We start from the raw sequence: 17,550 nt of genomic DNA on the forward strand, positions 1-17,550 counted from the left end.
CTGAAAAAGGTAATGTACCCAGTGAACTGTTCAGCCATACTGAACTGTACCATGTCTTATCATGCAGTGGTAAATCACCAGTAGTGTGACCCATTAAAAATAACTATGAAATTATATATCTATATATATTTATATAAATTAATAATAGTGATGTTATAATTATTTTTTAAATAAAATAATAAAGTGTGGTGATGATAATACTATTGTATTTTAAAATAAAAATGGAGTATTAAATAAAAATACAATTATGTTACAGTAAATGTATGTGTAAAATGCTAATATTTACTTTTTTAGATATATACATTTTTATAATTTTCAAGTTTTACATTGGCAAGCTTTTATTTTGGCAGGTTGTCGGCAAGTAAGTATAGATTCAAAGTATCTGATTGTTGATTTACTTTATGCTGTTTTAAGGCGAACGAAGCGTTCCTCACCAGCTGTAACAGATCCCATCAGTAAGAAAATGAAATATGATGAGTCTGTGAATCAACCACAAGTCATCAATGAAAGCATGTATCCTGGTGTCAGGTAAAATACAAGGTCTTGATGTTGCAAAGATTCATCATATCATTTATAATCAATAACATGATTATTAATTGTATGGTTTGCCTTTATTAGACTTCTGCAGTTTTATATATGTAATGTGATTCATATTTAAATTTTACAGCCATGAAGTCCTCAACACATTAAGATCCAAACTGAAGAAACAGTTTCAGTGTCTTCTTGAAGGAACAGCAAAGCAAAGAAACCAAACACTCTTAAATGAGATCTACATAGAGCTGTACATCACAGAGAGTGAGAGTGGAGAGATCAGTAATGAACACGAGGTGAGACAGCTTGAGAGAGTGTGGCATTGATGTGACAGAAGCATCAGTTTACTCAGGATTGTGCACTCAGATCTTCAGAGAGGAGTTTGGCTTGAATCAGGTGAAGGTCTTCTGCTTTGTTCATCTGAGCGTTCAGGAACATCTAGCGGCTCTATATGTGCACCTCTCCTGTACAAACCACAACATAAATGTGTTTGAGCCAGTCAGAAAACGTGGTTGGTTGTCTAGAATTAATGACTGGTTTCAGTCAAAAAACGTTTCATTATCAGTGTTGCATCAGAGTGCAGTTAATGAGGCTCTACAGAGTACAAATGGACATCTGGATCTTCTCCTGCGGTTTCTTCTGGGTCTGTCAGTGAAGTCTAATCAGGGTCTTCTACAAGGACTAATGAAACAGACAAGAGGGAGCTCTGAGAGCAATGAGGAAACGGTTGAGTATATCAAGAAGAAGATCAGGAGCAGTCGCTCTCCAAAAAAATCCTGAAATCTGGAACATTAGCTGAAGCCAAACTCACTTCTTTGCAGTGGTCAGCTTTAGTGTTTGTCTTGTTGAAAGAGCAAATGAGCGATGTGTTTGAGCTGAATAAATTTGTTGAAAGAGAAAATGCATCAGATAAAGACGTTCGGAAGCTGCTTCCTGTGATTAAAGAATCCAGATCAGCACAGTAAGTAACACTGATGAAAACACTATCAAAACATTTTACTGAAAGTGTGTTGTAGGATTTGTGAACATCTGTTAGTACTGACCCAAGTTTCAAGTGACTTGAGAGGTAGTAACGTAGCCTATAATCAAAGCCTGTGTTTGTAAGCCTTTCTTCTAGATTTGATATCATGTTTTATAAATGTCATTATTATTAAATACAATTGTTATTATTATTACTCAGCTCTTTTCATCCCTGATGAGTTTGCCTCCCTGAAGAAGTAACTTTCTAAAATAAAAAAAATAAAAGGTGGAAAAAGCATAATAGGACTATTTAAATTCTTTTTATGTTGTTTTCTTATTGTTACTGTATTGAATTTACTGTACTTAAATGTTCAATCTCTCTACAGTTTGGATGGCTGTAATATCACAGCTAAAGGTTGTGCTGCTCTGGCTTCAGTTCTGAGATCAAACTCCTCAAACCTGAGAGAACTGGATCTGTCCGGGAATAAAATACTAGATTTGGGCATGAAGCATCTCTCTGATGGACTTAAGGATTCTCACTGTAAACTTGAGAAACTAAAGTAAGATCATCTCTTTGATGCTTTTTATTCCTGTGTGAGATAAGACATGTGCATTAATTGATCAAAAGGGACAGTAAATACATGACAGTAATGTTACAAATGATTCCTGTTTCAAACAAATTTTGTTTTTGACATTGTTCATTATTCATCAAAGAATCCTAAAAAATAATTTCAGTTTCCGCAAAAATATGAAGCAGCACTGTTTTCAACGTTGATAATAAGAAATGTTTCAGCATTTTAGCATGATTTCTGAAGGATGATGTGACACTGAAGATTGGAGTCATGATGCAGAAAATTCAGCTTTGATCACAGGAATTTAAAAAATGAAAACCTCAAACTTTAAAAAGTTAATGTGATATAAAAGTGCCAACGATAGATCTATTGTAACAGTAGTAGTACATTTATCAGTACTAAACTATTGATTGTAAAAAAAAATTGATTGTCTTTGTGACAATTGAGTGAAAATTGTCCTTGTTCTCTACAGGTTGAGAGATTGTGGTGTCACAGGTGAAGGTTGTGCTGCTCTGGCTTCAGCTTTAAGATCAAACCCTGAACACCTGAGAGAACTAGATCTGTCTGGGAATAAACTAAGAGATTCTGAAGTGCAGTTACTTTCTGATCTAAAAGATGATCCAGATTATAAACTGTCAGAACTACACTATTGTGAGTATATTTTTATTGTAAGCTTTTAAATAGACTCACAGGCCTTGTATATGTGTAAGTGGAAAATAAAGATACTAAAATAAAGCTCTACTTTAGTCTATGTACTTTAAACTGTTTAATTCTGTGATGTTTTCATTCATATCTCTGATTGTAATATGAATATGCTAATCTCTGGCTGTTTTTTCAGAAATGTATCTGCTGTTGTGATGTGCCAGCATTAATGTCTCATATTCTCTGTGTGTTTTATTGTAGGACTCTCAGTATTTAGACATCAGTCCTGTTTCCTGAGGACCAGCTGATGATGAATAAGAAGCTGCTACTGAGACACAGTCAACAGAGACTCAAGACACTAAGACACAGAGAATGAAAAAGTGAAGAATTGTGAATTGTGACTTTGTAACCAAATTATTTTCTTGTGTTCTGATCTTTTTAATTTATTGAGTTCTCATTTTATAATCCTTGTTTATGCATTTAGGTATAGGTGGAAGTATTTTAGACATTAATTTCTTGAATGAATCATATTATTTAGTTTTTCTTTTTTTCTGGGGATCTGTACTTTACTCGAGCATCATTTTGGGGGAGTACTCATGACTTTACTCAAGTACATTTGAGAGGCAAATATTGCACTCTTTACTCCGCTACATTTCTATCCATAAACATAAGTACCCATTACTTCTTCGGCCCCGTCCACAAGGAGACGATTGCGTCATAACCAGCCACTCTCTGTCGCACAGTAGAGAAATTACTGTATAGACAGGAGAAGAAGCTTGCAGGCAATCTTTTACTGTCTATGAGGCAATCGGGGGAACGTGGAGGCATAAAGTCAAGGGAGATAATTAATTAAAATACTTAACAAAATGTGCTCCTGTTCACGCTCGCCTTCTCTGAAAGATTCGGTGGGTGATTCAGATTTCTCTTGGCACAGCGATTAGAAGACTTACAGGTTGCTCACGTGACATCTACGTCATCAAGCTCAGTTTGAGTCTGTGCAGTACGCCCGACCCCCAGGAAGTGCGTGCTTCTAATTGAATTCACTTGTCTCCGTTGAATCCAATGAGGTCGCTGTGTCCATTTCTTTTACTGTCTATGGTGGTACACAAACGAACATGGAACAATACATTTAGTGAAGTGACATTCAGAATTTGTGCTCTGCATTTAACCCATCCGAAATGCACACACACAGAGCAGTGAACACACACACACACTGTGAGCACACACCCAGAGCAGTGGGCAGCCATTTATGTTGCGGCGCCCGGGGAGCAGTTGGGGGTTCGATGCCTTGCTCAAGGGCACCTAAGTCGTGGTATTGAAGGTGGAGAGAGAACTGTACATGCACTCCCACCACCCACAATTCCTGCCGGCCCGGGACTCGAACTCACAACCTTTCGATTGGGAGTCTGACTCTCTAACCATTAGGCCACGACTTCCCAATTTATTAAACTGTGTTAATGTTAGTTAATAAAAAGACAATCGTTCAGTGATTGTTCATGTTTTTGTTGCTGTTACGTAACGTAGCGTTGTCTGATTAGGGGCGAGACGTGGCTGATGACGTCACCATTTCAGAAACTACACGGAATCAGATTCGCCGACCAGACGAAAACGCAAAGGCGGCGTTTTCAAATCTATCCACCCTGGGACCTGGTTTAAAAAAAACATTGGTTTCACTCTTCCAAAACGCCGGATCCATGTGGACAAAACGCCTATCCGATAAAAAAAAATTGTATTCACAGAAACGCATCTCCATGTGGAAACCCTCGATTTGTTGTTTCCCTCTCAAACGTGATTGGATTGTGCAAGCGCCCCTGATTGGGACAGCCTATCAGCAATCACATTCAGCTTTCCGTCAAAGACTTTATGACATTTGATTGAACTGAAGTACGGTACACACACACACACACACACACAGAGTTGTCACACATAGATTGTGTGTGTGAGAATGGTGTTATTCAGCTGAAAGTATTTTCTCCTGCCTTTGCCTGTATGTCATTGTGAGAGGAAGGGGCTTAATACTGTCACTCAAATGAGCTGAATTTTATTTTTCCTTCTTTGTACGCTGACCTAAACAGCTGATTAGCTGAATCTCTTTAATCATTTTTATTTTCTCTTCAATGCTGTGTATAACACGGTCAAGTTCCAAGGTGTGTCAGTTGCTATATTGCCTTCTTTGCTGTTTTAGGTTTATTGATTTAATTGATGAAAAAAGAGAGAAACTCACATGTACACACAATTTTTAGCTAAATTTTCTTTTCTGATATTACACATTAATGTAAGCTGTAATGCTCATTAATCTGAGCATTTGCTTTGATGTTCTTGAGTATGCTGTGTGTTTAACACAGTCGGGTTCAAATGTGGGTGCAAAAATCCATTAAAACTCTAGCAGAGGTTTGTCAGAGCGTTTCCATTGTGCTATTGCCTTGTGGGCAAGTGAGAAATGTTAGATAAAGCAACATTGTAAAAAGATTTCCTTTCAATTCCTTTTACATTCTCCAAGGTATTAACATTTTCAATAACTCCATGTAGGACGTTTCTGTACATAAATGTAAGCACTGTGGCAGTAGTAATGCAATATTTAGAAAATGTACTCTTGATACTCAAGTTCTTTAAAAAACAAGTACTTTAGTACTTTTACTTAAGTAGACATCTGACTGTAGTACTTTTACTTGTACTTGAGTAAAGTTTAGCAAGGAGTATCTGTACTTTTACTTTTACACATGAACATGGTCAATTTTTGCCTCAGAATAGTTTTTGGGAACCACTATAAAAGTTTAAAGTTTTGTTGTCCTTTGGTGCAACACCCCTATTGTAGTGTTTCTTCTGTCTTCAATGTATCGAATAAACTACGTACACGGAGAGTTTTAACTCAGAACCACATATTTATTATTAGAACACAAGCAGCTCCTGCTGCTAACCCCCTCATGCAAAACCACAGTCTCGTCTAACCCGGTAACCCCTACTCAGTCAACACCAAGGTGTTGTCACCTAGTGGAGTCAATATGCAATTAAACCATAAAGGAAATCGGGCCCGATCGCGTGGTTTCAGACTCGATCGGAATCGGACGTTACCTCCCGATCAGGACTCGGATATATATTCTCATTAATTTTTAACACATCTTTTGTTATGCGGTGGCACAGAGTTAGACCCTTTTGACTCCACACAGAAACAGCAACGCGTGCGGCATGACATCACTTTGTTTTCAAGAGCTGGTGTGAATAAATATAGATTCAAACTCAAAGAGACATGATAGTTTGCGCATGACCTGATATTTCATTCAGACCCAGAATACAGCGAGATGAACATCACAGAGCGCTAAACTCTCATGCAGTGTGTGTTTCATTCATACTAGAAGCCGGAGCGCGCTCTCGCGCTGATATCAGGATATTCCTAATATGGACAAAAGCGTCCAGCTATGCTGTGGTGCGCACAGGAAAACAGAAGACGTTAATATACGATCACGACAATAAATTGTTCTTCAAGTCATCTCCAGCAGGTGATAAATAAAGTATGAACAATGCAGTGCTGATTGACATAGTATTTATTACAGTATAGAAACTATTCTGCATTATTATGTGATAAACAGTGTTTTAGTATATAAACAAATCATTATTATTTGTTATTGTCCTGCATTTATAGATTTCTAAGCCAATTAAAAGCTAGAAATGAGAGAAAAAATAAAGTTGCCTATACTACCAGTCAGGGGCGTCACTAGGCCCTTTTTAGGGGGGCTTCAGCCCCCCTAAACTTCTGCCCAGCCCCCCTAAAAAATATATTTGATTAATACATTTTTTATCGCTTCAGTCCCCTTTAAAAAAACTCATTTGAAACGGCGGCAAGCTGCGTCAAGTTTCGGCTCCTCTGAGTCTGCTTGGAGTTAGCGCATTTTTCAATCTTCAGTGGCGCCGAGCAGAGCGAACATCAGAGAGTACAAGGTGTGTCGTGAGTGCATTTATTGAGAGATTGCTATGATATTACATCTGCATCGGTGCAGTTCTTTGTCATAAATGCATTGCAGTTTACATAATGTAATGTTACTGGAGCATTGGGAGCAACACGGGACGGCTCGGTTTCTCATCCAATACCAATACGTTTCGCTGCGTTCACCTTCAGCCCTATCACACAGTGTGATAGTTGTTTTTTATTCCTACAAAAATGAAGCGATTAACACCCATGAAAACATACTTTGGAAAACGATCATGATTTATTTTATTTATTTACTTTTTAAACTTTAAAACATATTATTTTGTATTTTGGCATTACATTATGCTGCCATGCACAGAAATGATTAAAGACACACATCATTATCTGAAAGCACTAGATGGCCCAGAGAGAGAACATCATTATTATTTTGGAGTTTTTTTGTTTTGTATTAATAAATTGTATTAAAAAAAAAAGGGATTTGTGATTTTCTTTTAAGTACTTGATTTATAGAAGTGGCAAATTGATAATTCATGTTGTTATTTTTAATAAATAGAAATAAATATAGAACAGATTAATCATATTGCCAATAGACAGTTACATTAATATACGTTTAGCTGGTTAGTTAAATGATTTGAAATTAAATAGATTTTCACGGGGTGACTTGGTGAATAACCAACCGTATTGTTGATTACAAAGGCTAAAAAGCTTAAAAAATAAAATAATTTATATTTCAGTGTTGATGGACTTAGTTACCTAGCTTTCCTGGTAGCTTTGTCTGAGAAAATGATTCATAAATCAACCTATCAGTTGACCCTATGTTTACTTTCTTCACTGACAGACAAAAATAAAAAGCCTATATCAGTCAAAGCTCAGCTTTACGAGGGAAAAGACAGAGCAAGATAAAAACCAAGAGAAAAAGAGTGTGATGCTGATGAGGTGAGAAAAAAACAGCTGTCCGCACATGGTTTTAAAGCTATTGTCATCCAATTTTTTGGCCTTCAAAACATCTTAAAATGCACATATGTAGATCAGAGAAATCAAAATTTTCTCGGGGGAGCATGCCCCCCAACCCCCCTAATTACCTCACATTCGGTACCTCAGTGATTATAAAACTGTGCCATATGCATGTTACTGGCTGAATGAATGAAACAAGTTAATAATTTTTTTTTTTTACATCATTACCTCATTGGGGGCTGAGCCCCCCTAAAATGAAAATCCTAGAATCACCCCTGCTACCAGTCTGAAGTTTTTGAACAGTAAGCTTAAGTTTTTTTTTTTTTTTTTAAGAAGTCCCTTCTATTCACCAAGCCTGCATTTATTTGATCCAAAGTACAGCAAAACAGTAAGATTTTGAAATATTTTTACTAGCCTATTTAAAATAGTGGTTTTATATTTGAATATTATTTAAAAATGTAATTTATTGAAGATCCTGGATCTGTTTTTTCGCTCTGCTTTATTCTTTTTTTATGTATTATAGAAGTATCGGATCGGGACTCGGTATCGGCAGATACTCAAAATCAAATGACTCGGACTCGAGGACAAAAAAACCTGATCGGGACATCCCTACTACATCACACCTATATTATATTTTTAAAAATACAAAATTGCATGTTAAACTACATAATCATGGAAAATTATTCAAATGTGTCTTTCTAACCACTAATGACAGGTTGGCTCAGAATAGCAAGGTCAGAATCTTGAGGTGTATTAAACAACAAGAAAAGCTAATCTCTCATACAGCTATAATAAACGTTAGGCTATGTAAGTTGATGAAAGCAAATAATGCAATGCACTTTCTGCCTCAGTCAGATACAGCCGTTCTAAACCGACTTTGTCAAGATATTCTCCATATCCACCCTGACTTTGAGTCTGTGCGATGAGGCTCACTTGGGGGAATGCATACTTGTGTAGGCCCCTGGGCCAGATGTGCACCAGTGTGTTTGTGCCAAGGGGAGCCTCAATCAGGGAATACCACTGTGGGCAATGGGAGGATTTTTGTAAGGCAAACTGATCTATCAGATCTATCTGGAGTGGAGCGTGGCTGAGTGACCTGCTCTGACCCCAAGATCCAATCATCCAGTCGAGAGTGCTTGGGGCAGGGTGAGGGAGTCCACTCGAGCCAAAAGCTTTCAGCTGCCTGGGAAAGCATGGCTGCCATCTCAACATCAGCATCAGACTGAAATGTGGCATCCAGAAGAGCAGTTCCAGCTAAGTAATCTGCTTCCAGTGGTTCCAGCCTGCTCTCCCAGTACTACTTACACAATCTCAGCCCAATTGATCTCATTACTCCTTGAATGTCTTTATTCAGCTCACCATAATACTATTCAGTTTGTAAGCTGCCAAAGACCTAACATGACACAGTTACTAATCTAATTTAACCGTTCAGTTCTGAATCACATAACAGTTTCGAACAGCACCACTGAGCATCAACATGCATAAATCTCATTCTTTTAGCAGCAGTATGTGGCAATGCTTATCCTTATATCTCCTCCCTGCTCTGAGACCAGAGCCAATAAGATATTTCTACTAAGGTTCACGTTTTGTCATTCTCTTCAGGCTAAGAGATCGTGGTGTCACAGATGAAGGCTTTGCTGCTCTGGCTTCAGCTCTGACATCAAACCCTGAACACCTGAGACATCTTAGTTTGTCTGAGAATAAACTTGGATTTTACACTTGCTACAATAAGATTGTAATACTTTGTAAACATTCTCTATACAACTGAGGTATACACTGTAAAAACAAACCTATAGAATCTACTCAATAAAAGTGAGGTAACAATTTGCACTCATTTTGTTTGGGTAGATTTCATCCTATATTTTTGAGTAAGGAGTACCTGACTTTAACAGCTATGATATACTAAACGAAATTAGGTAAAATCTACCTAATATTTCTCAATACATTACACAGCTAATTACTTATAAAAATTGAGTAATAATTACTCTATTATTAGCAGAAAACAGTTAATCTACTTAATTATTATTAATAATAAGCAGTAAATATAAATATTTAAACATTACTTTTTCAGAGATGGTTAAATTTACCTAAAAATGGCCAGACATGGGACACAGTAATTTATTGGTCAAATTACTCTTTATTGACCAAATATTATGGATTAAAACATTTAATTTAATAAAATATTAAAGGTATAGTTCATCCAAAATGAAAATTATGTAATCATTTACTCACCCTCATGTTGTTCCAAACCTGTATGAGTTTCTCTGTTCTATTGAACACAAAAGATGATATTTTGAACAATGTTGGTAATGAAACAGTTGATGGTACTCATTGATTTACATAGTATTTTTTCCTACTATGGAAGTCAATGGCTACCATCACTGTTTGGTTACCAACATTGTTCAAAATATCATCTTTTGTGTTCAATAGAACAGAGAAACTCATACAGGTTTGGAACAACATGAGGGTGAGTAAATGATTACATAATTTTCATTTTGGATTAACTATACCTTTAATGCATAAGGTACATTTCACTTCAAAAGACATAACAAATCACTAACAACTTCTTAACTTCTAATTAAAAAATAAACTGGTTTCCAGGGGATGAAACAGTCTTTGCCAGTACAACTCATTTCATTAATTTCAATTGACAACAAATAATTTACAATTCTTAAAACTAATACAAAAAACAAAAAAAACAAAGACAAATCTGTTGACCAACTGTGGTCGTTCTGCTGATGGTCTGAGACTCTTATTAATCATGGTCTTCAAAATCATGCAAATAAAGAACCCTTACTTGTCTTCACACATTCTCACTCCCCCACTTTAACAGCAGACACGAACTGCAGCCTTGAGTCTGTAAACTTTGTTTGAACCACTGCAGAGGGAACGCAAGGCCACACCTTAAAAGTGAAACCGAAAATTGGGAAAAATAGAATTCCCACCAAAAAGAGGAATCATGCCTAAATCACTAACAACTTTAAACTTCTAATTATAAACAGGTCTCCATGGGATGAAACAGTCTGTGTCAGTACAACAGCTCATTCCATTAATTTGCACTTGAGGCTTTGAACCTTTTTGAGTGGTTTTGCTGCATCAAGTTCCAAAAAAAGTTTTTGGAACACGTCAAAAGTGTATTTAAGGGTTTTGGGGTACTCCAGGTTGAGGGCATACATCAGCCCCATCAACAGAATGCATGCTGTCGTTTTGTTTCCACATCCAGTCAGTACTTTGTTGCCCTCTATAACAACCCACACATCTGATGGGTCCTCCTCGGCTGTGGGATTATGAATCACCAAAACTTTCATTATTTGGTTTGTGTTGCCCTCAAGTTCGTCCTCCTGTTAAAAAGAAAAAGAAAATAATTTTTTCAAGTTAGTTTAAGCATATTAACCACATTTTGTTCCAAAACAGTTTTCTTTTTGGTCACGTCATTTATTTCAAGACAAAGCAGGGTTTCAAATCAGCACTTCAATTTCAACAGGTAAAAAAATAAAAAAAATAAAAAAATAAATATCGAAAGCAATACTTGAATTCTTGACCCCAGTATCCCATAATAAAACAATTACCAATCTAATCCTTTACTTTAGATGGAATTATCTTGTAAGGATTGGAATAGATGGTCATCCTGGAACATTCAGGAAATAAATGTCACCATAGAACAAAGGGATAACAGAGTTGCTACTACCTGATTATATAGGTGAACATTTAGATTTTCATAATTAAATGTCCCTTATCTGTATCTTTCATGAACAAACATTAACTTGCCAATGTTCCAGATAAAATGTGAAATGCTTAATATTAAACAATTATACAAGTAAAAACTAAAAAGGAAATAAATGTCAACATCCCGTTCAATATATTTTAATAATATTAAGCATAATTTAGTTAAGCATAATAAATGCTCACACATAAGTATTGTAGGGTTAGTTCATTCAAAATGAAAATTATGTAATCATTTACTCGCCTTCAAGTTGTTCCAAACTTGTATGAGTTTCTTTCTTCTGTTAAACCCATTTGATGGTACTCATTGAATTCTATTGTATTTGTTCCCTACTATGGAAGGTAATGGCTACCATCAACTGTCAACATTGTCATCAACATTAATTATTGCTCTAATTATCTCATGAATTATCTTGAACCTGCTGAAATGTTCTTATAAATATATATCTAACTGTGCATTCTGATTGGGGGGGTTTGCACCTCACTTTTAAATCACTCATTTGAAAGTCGCGGTGGGAAAGTGATGTAACCGGTGTTGCGGCTGAACACCGGTAACACTGACTATCGCAGCAAGCCTATTCCCAATCAAGTCCAGTACTCATCTACTTATTAACAGTGTTTTTCTCTTATTGATCATATTTCATTCCTAAAAAAAAACAACTTAGATTACGATAATAAAGCTGTAGCGATACAAGATTAAAGTCATAATATTTTGAGCATAAAGTCAAAGTTACGAATATAATGTGGAAACATTACGAGAATAAACTCGTAATATTTTGTGAATAAAGTCAAAATTACGACAATGAATGTCAAAACATTGATCAGTCATTTTATAATATACCTGGCAGTCTTGGAAGAGCTCTTCTTGGTTTTCCCCAAGGTACTCAATGAGGCAACAGACAACTGCATCCCTTTTTTTCTCAACACTCTGTAACTAAAAGGAGATTCATTTTAGAGACAAATACAGTGGCCCTTTGAACTCAATTTCAGGTCAAAGTGCTACAATTTAAGAAAACATGCAAATAGACCAAGACAAGCTAATTAAGAAAAAAATAAAAGAATCGCATATTCATGAACATTAGACACACCTTTAAATATAATTTATAACACCACATTTGTATACTGACTATTTAATAATTTACTACAACCTGATTTTAATATTGCACATAATTTATATTCATATGTGTTGCATTTACATAAACGCAAATGATATAAGTTTAAAATTCCCTTAAAGTTTAATCCACATATTTTGGAAAATAATTACAATAACTACACTTGTGCAATCTACAAACCGAAGTTCACTAAAAAAAACATAGCCTAAGCCTAACATAACTCAATTAAAGTGAATTGGCACAAAATAGACTAAAATCATAGAATGTATTAATGATCACAAAAGGAACATAAAAACATTACATGTGTTCTATCTTTTACTTTTTGTCGGTGTGACAAAAACACATGCTCATCACTGCACTTTCATGCTAGTGTGATATAGGCTATTTTAATACTTACTCATGTGCTCTGGGGCTGATGTACTTACTGTATGCACCGAGAAACACAATTATACAGAATTGCGAACTTGTTGTGAACAATTTGTGCACGTAAAATATTTGTAAAGCAGGATATTTATAACGAATTGACCGTTCGCAAAGACCCGCCCCCCTTAGTTACTGTCGATATGTCCGTAAAGCTAACTTACGCTGCTCTCACGCCACACCATGTTCTCACTCAGTGAGAAATACATCGCATATCAAAGAGGAGACTGACAACACGCTGACAGACAGGACAGACCAGGTTACTTTTCGGTTACTTTTGATATTAAACATAGTAAACAAAGTCTCACCTGTCAAATTTGGTCATTTTTTAAAAGAAATTTAAACGATTTATACCGTTTTGTGGCTCTTAAATGTGTCTGACATATCGCTGTAGTAGACCATCAGTTAAAGCTGCTCGTGAACCGATCATCTCTTCCTTCTAGTTCATTTATAGCATCAAATAAACATGAATGAACATAAGAAGGAAGGTTTTAAACCGCGGAAAGGCGTCAGTACATTCCGTTTTTCAAGTTCAAATCCTCCCATCTGCTATCTCTCCTGACTGCTTTGTCGGACAAAATGGGGGATGGCGGATTATGATTGGTTAGATCGCCTGTCAATCAAGCTCCCTGCGAAGGCATACGAAAACACGCATAAACGCCCAAATATATAACTCATGATTTGTAAAATAATGTCCATTATAAAACCCAAACCAGTTTTAACATACATTACATTAATGAACCCCACATAAATGGACAGATTAATATAAATCCGTAATAATAACAATAATAAAATTAGGACAACTTTATGATTTGATCCCTTCTAACACAGAACACTGCAGATCATTATATAAATGCAAGAAAATGTAACATTAATTATCCAGCCTGCCTTATTAACAGCTTTACTGCTATTGTTTTTACTTTCTCGGCCTTGATCACCTCAGGACATCGTCGACGTCAACCGTGTCTCAAATAAAAACGCCGTTGGCCTGAACAAATCACACAGTCACATGCGCTGCACCTTCGCTAAGCTGTTCACTAATTTCAGCAATGTACATGAAACTAATGGCAGCTAATATTTTAATTAGCAATATAGAATTTTACTCGCATTTGCCGGTATAAGACCCAGTGTGTAGGCCACTATCAGTAAGCTAAATCGACCAACCTCAAATTCCAACCTGTCAGCTTGGCTGTAGCACCGACAATATAACAGAAGCGAGCAAATTACAAATCTTTTGATGAGTTAATATTTGGGTTATATGATATCAACATGATAAACAACAACAAAAAAAATCTTACCTGGAGCTCAACACTTCGTGGTCCCTCTGGAAGACGTTAAATTTGAAATCCGCGATTCCCGCCTGGATGTTGAAGTTGACGCATGCGCAATTTGCAATGACTGAACTAATATATTGGGGTATTTTTTACTCATTTTTTAATGATGCAGATATTACTGTTAACAAATAGGTAGTGCAGTTAAAATGTACCCATTTTTATATATTTTACTTACTAACTAATATACTTAAGTAAAATATAACTGATTTGCACAGGTTGTATTTAACACCCCCCTGCATCATTTTTTACAGTGTAGGTGAACCCGTTTTAGACTCAGGGTTACTGAGATGAGGACTTGCTCTTCTTCTGCCTTACCAATAGAGGGCGACAAACACTACAAATTATTACAGTATTTGATTGTCAATTCAGGAAAAAAAAAAAACTTTATTATTGCCATTAGAGCGTATTCATTTAAAGAATTAGCAAAGCTTTTCATATTTATTATTATTGTCTCTTTTCTGCGTTTCAATGACTTTTGACATTTTATAATTTTGTACATATTTTACGACTTCTATTAGTTAATGAACAATGTTCATGATAGAGTTACAGGTGAATATATTTCACAAATTAATCTCCCCTGTTAGTTTTGTTGTCATAGTATTTTAGGAAGAAAAAATACATTCAAGGGGCCTTATTGTTTCCTATCATAGAGAAATATTTAAAGATTAAACAAATACAGAGAGAAGATGGGCAGATGCACTTATAACATTTAAGATAAGTAAAAAAAAAAAGAAAGGAAAAAAAGAAAAACATCACACATGCAGAGAAAGATACGAAGAGTCATATTATTCCAGACATTAGAAGCGCTTCTGTACTGAGATCAGCTCTGAGGAGGAAACAGCTGTGCTGAAGCACAAGGTCATAGAACCATAATCCTGCGCCGCGCAACGCTAGATTAAAAACTCCCAGTTTTGATTAAGAAAGCAGGGTTAGAGGATTACAGTCCGGTGAACAAAAATGAAAGCAGTTTTAAACTCAATCCCAGAGTTCATCAAAAATATAAACCTCAGACTGTCATCTCAACCACAGATTAATGCAAAAGCTCCTTTCAAACTCCTGTGCAGCTCAGCAGAAGAGAAGATGTGGGACAGTGTCTTACTACAAAAAAAAGTCAGAATTATGAGATGAAAACTCAACATCTTATCTCACAAATGAATGTCATAATTCTGAATTTTTGTCACCAGTATATTATTTCATTTCAAAATTATGACAGTTTTCAAAATAAATACACTATATGATCGTCATGATTTCAAATTATGTCAGTTATGACATAATGTATCTCAATTATAATGTATTATGTATCTCAATTTTTTTTTTTTTGTAAATTTAGACTTTTTAAACTCAGAACTACAACAGTATGTCATAATTTTGATTTTATTTAAATGATGTCTTTCGTGTAGTAGTCATTTTGACTGATTATATAATAATGATTACTTTTTATCTCGTACTTATTATTTTCTGAAGCAATACTATACTATTCCCTTATTCAATAACTAGACAAAAAATGTGTGAAAATTAGCTTATATTGTTATGATGAAAAAAAGTTATTTTTTAAATGTTTCAAAAGGTTACTTATTGCAAATAAAAATGTTTGAACATTTTGCATTAAATCAAGCATATATATTTGCATGCAATTTTCACTCAGCTTCTTAAAAAATACAAATAAAAATGTGTCCCTGAGAAATACATTTTAAAAATTAGTGTAAAAAGTGTACATTTTACCTAGATCTATGGAGACTGACATGTTTGTTTTCATCTTAAGATTCATCTCATGGACAGATTCAAGGTTTATGAAGGGAGGAAGAAATGAGAGTGCAAGACTTTTTCCATTTGCTTTTCTCTGACTTAAAATCCCATTTGATGGGAGGCAGAAATCACACACACTGCCCATGAGACATCTGATCTGATCTTCGAATCATTTCACAGGTCTCTTATGAACTCAGAAATTATTCTTTTGATGGGCCGAGCCCTGAAGCCAGTGCTCATAATCATATGCAAATTGTGAGACATGAGAATTCAAAAACTGGCATATTCACTACAGATATCAGAGGGTTCAAGCAGTACTTTACCAAACCTGTGGAGAGATGTCAAGCACTCAGAGAAGCTCCATATGGTAACTGTTTTTCAATTATAAAAAAAAAAAAAAAACCTTGTAAAAGAAAACAAGAAAGCAATAGTTCACCTAAAAATTAGAAGTTTCAGTCACCAAACAGCACTGGTTCACGTGTGTAATTTTGAGTAAAAATAAATAAATAAAATAAAAACCTGTTGTATGACTTTAGAAATATCGCCCTCTCTGTTTGAAACATACAAATGCAAGTCATTTGCGGAGGTATTTTTTTTACGAGGGTTGTGCTTCGCCACTGCTCCTGTGCGCTGATGAATCTGATGAATATCTGTCATATATTATATCCTACAAAAATATCGCCTGAACAGTTAAGTAACATAACTGCTGCTTTGTTACGATCAAATAAAAACGTTAATATTTTAAAATAAATCACGTTACGTTTATAATGATTGCTCAGTCAGTTTAGCGGATCCCAAAGAAGAATTGCAGCATTTATTTTCTAGCAGAAAGTAAATGCTATTTATTTAAGCGATCACAGAAAAACAACAGCAACAACAAAGGATGCTAGATACTGAATCATCAAACAAGTGTTCTAATGTTAGCTAGACTACTACAGAGTCACTAAAATCAAACCTCTTACACTGTAAAAAGTTTAACTATTATTTACTCAATTTTATTGGTGAAACATTTTTACACTCAAAAAAATTGAGTAAATTTTAAAGCTGTGAAATCAATGAAATATACTGTATGAATTGAGTAAATGCAAGTAAAAAAATTAAGTAAATCTGAGTAACTGCATCTGGTACATTAACAAATAAAATTGAGTAGAAATAATTTAACATTTAAACATTTAAAAACAATATTTATGAGTAATATTAACTGTTTTTATTAATGAGTAATATTAACTTTTTATTTTCTCTAAACCTTTGTAAAATAGTAGCCTACTCCACACAACCACCAGTATACATGACATTGGCCTTTATTTTCAATGAGTACAGCAATACAGCACATTTTACACTGTATACAATATTGCCTACATTTAAACTCATTTAACAAACATTTTATAAGTAAAAATTAAACATTTAAAAATTCAGGTAGGCTAATTTAAGTGTAATCAAATCAACCCAATATCCACCAGCGCTGGTCCTCGTGCCGGAGACGGACTCACCTCTGCGGGTGAACTTTGAACTTCATACCGCCGTCCTGCGTTTCACTCACAGCCGATAGATAGCCTACTGCGAGTGACTGACATAACCTGCCAATAAACAAACAGTGACAGTTCTGAGGACATTTTTTCATCCAAATGATA

At 35.3% G+C, this 17,550-nt stretch overlaps 1 protein-coding gene and 1 pseudogene across 1 annotated transcript in view; both read left to right on the forward strand.

Annotated features, from left to right (window-relative positions):
• The window catches only part of LOC132107738 (NACHT, LRR and PYD domains-containing protein 12-like), a 33,433-nt pseudogene extending 30,671 nt beyond the window's left edge, over positions 1-2,762 (forward strand).
• Positions 1-17,550, forward strand: part of LOC132107724 (phenylalanine--tRNA ligase beta subunit-like) — a 297,726-nt gene that overhangs the window by 112,735 nt on the left and 167,441 nt on the right. The window lies entirely within an intron of this gene.

The sequence above is a fragment of the Carassius carassius genome, chromosome 28, assembly GCF_963082965.1.
Source record: "Carassius carassius chromosome 28, fCarCar2.1, whole genome shotgun sequence".
Taxonomy (NCBI): Eukaryota; Metazoa; Chordata; class Actinopteri; order Cypriniformes; family Cyprinidae; genus Carassius; species Carassius carassius.